The sequence below is a fragment of the Pseudomyrmex gracilis genome, unplaced genomic scaffold (genome assembly GCF_002006095.1).
Source record: "Pseudomyrmex gracilis isolate BER0280 unplaced genomic scaffold, ASM200609v1 scaffold_3749, whole genome shotgun sequence".
Lineage (NCBI taxonomy): Eukaryota > Metazoa > Arthropoda > Insecta > Hymenoptera > Formicidae > Pseudomyrmex > Pseudomyrmex gracilis.
In genome coordinates this window covers 4,862-7,196 of record NW_018024333.1, presented here as the reverse complement: position 1 = coordinate 7,196, position 2,335 = coordinate 4,862, and the positions used below count along the sequence as shown (strand labels likewise).

At 33.5% G+C, this 2,335-nt stretch overlaps 1 long non-coding RNA gene across 1 annotated transcript; it reads left to right on the top strand.

Annotated features, from left to right (window-relative positions):
* The first annotated feature begins 314 nt into the window (after window positions 1–314).
* LOC109863239 lies at window positions 315–803 on the top strand. Its single transcript, XR_002251305.1, has 2 exons — window positions 315–422; window positions 774–803. It is a non-coding gene; the product is annotated as an uncharacterized LOC109863239 (long non-coding RNA).
* The last annotated feature ends 1,532 nt before the right edge of the window (window positions 804–2,335 follow it).

The window sequence follows — 2,335 nt, the reverse complement described above, 5'->3', positions numbered from 1 at the left end:
TGGGAGGAGCTAATATAACAGCATATACTATAACATATACATATTAAAATGTAATTGTGTGAAGCGCGCCGGGCTGTCCTACGCGCGTAAGACAGCCCGATGCACGCTTATTCGCGGATCTTTGTTAATTAAAATCTCGATAACTATTGCGAATTTAGCAAAATGGTATAGGACTTTTCACCTCAGTTTTATTCCTTCTACCTGTCTACGAGAGATGTTAAACCAATTCTGGGACACCCTGTATACATATACATATATGTCTATATATAATTTTATAAATGTTACGGATATATTTTTCATTAATAATTATTCAAACAGTATAGTGCAGAGTGATACATACGTTTGAGTAATATTACTGAAAAAGATATTCGCGACATATCATACAAAAATTTATTAGTTTTAAAATATTTTATTCATACCCGGTAAAAAATTCTTCATATAAACTTATACACAAATTAAAATAATTATATCTAATTATGCAAATTTATATGTGCCGAATATGTCTATACAATTTTATACACGGAGAATTTCTTTTTTTAAGAGGATGGCTTCAGAGATATTCCATATCAAATTACACAATAACTCTATTAGTATCATATTAGATACAAAAAAAATTGTATAAAACTATATTTTTACTATATTTTTAAAAAATTTTTGATATATAATCATATATACTTATACACAAATTAAACTTATTATATCTAAAATTATGCATATTTATATACCGAATATGTCCATACAATTTTATACATGGAAAATTTTTTACTGGGTAGTCCAATGCAATGTATGCAACGTGCCAAATGGTAAATCACGTTAAATAACATCTCTAACGTTTAGAAGACATAATAAAAACATTTGATATATATAATATTGCTACTTGAAATGCAATACAATATTACCGTAATATTTTATTATTATATGTAAATGTAATATGTCGATAATATTATTGTAATATTATATTAAGGATAAAAAGGATAAAGGAAGTTTAATTGATTCCCCTCAGGGTTACAATATTTTTCAACACTCCACTTTTATATCCACAATCCATTTATATCCACGATCTATTTGGAGGCCCGATTCATTTCGCTTTTCAATCGATAAACTCGACTTGAAAGAGACCGGCCCGTAAAAATCCGACGGTGTGGATTCGAACTCGGGATCTCCCACTCGCAGCCCTCAGGCCGCGAGACCACTGGGCCGGTCTTGTAATATTATATTATAATATCTAATATTACTGATATATTGCAATTTTACTGTGATATTGCAGTAATATTACGTGCTATGTGGGAAGTTGTGAGAAGATATTAACATATATAAATAATTTGTTGTAAGAAGATATTAACATATATAAATAATTTGTAATACCAATAACATATAAAGAATTTGTAAGCATAGTACTTGCGTATAAAAAAAATAAACGCATTTGATAATTTTGTATAAACAGAAGCATTGAAATTCTATAGTTAAACTTTACCGGTTTTGGCATAAGTTAAAGGTTATTGCCTGCATAAACAAAACCTAATCTTCCCAGTTTCCAATGTACAGATTACGGCCGTGACGTCATGATACTTTAGTTCTTGGTATAAGGCCATGGCACTCTTTACACATGTTGACTTCAACTTTTTTTTGCCACTAGCAGTCCAGGTTTATATAGTCAAAGGTTTGACCACGGTACGATTGCACACGTACTATTGGCCCCGTACGATGGGACACGGTACGATTGACCACAGTACGATTGGACACCGCAAGATTAGTGTCCCTGGAATACAGAGTCTGGCCATCTCCCTTAAAATGGCGTCTAATGGTAGTGGGGATGCCAATGTAGTGAGGATGTAGTAAGATCCAAGCATATATATAATACTTCTATATTGCTAGTCGCGTATCTTCGCAATGAGAGGCACGAGGCCCGAGAAAGAGAGACGCACGAAGTCCAAATACGGGCATAGATAGTCGAGCGTCATTATGCGCAGGTGCGTCTACTAAGCAAGTGCGAGCGAGACAAAGCATTAGAAAGTGAGAGAAAGAACGCGAGAAAGAGAAATGCCCAAGCGTGCTTGAATGTTCACCGCATGCGCACAAAGCAGCTGGACCTTGCGCGAGAGAGAGGCTACTATATTGTCTGCACCGTAACATTTGGGCTTCAGGTCGGCACCGTACTAGCAATATAGAAGTATTACATATATGGATCCAAGTAAGACGTAACACAAAAATGTGCTAGAAAAGTGAAGTTTTATTATTAAGACATTATAATAAGACGTAAAGAGAAAGTAAGTAATAAACAAAAGTTGATTAATATACAATATATGAAACTTGAAGTATAAAATTGGTCAGGAGA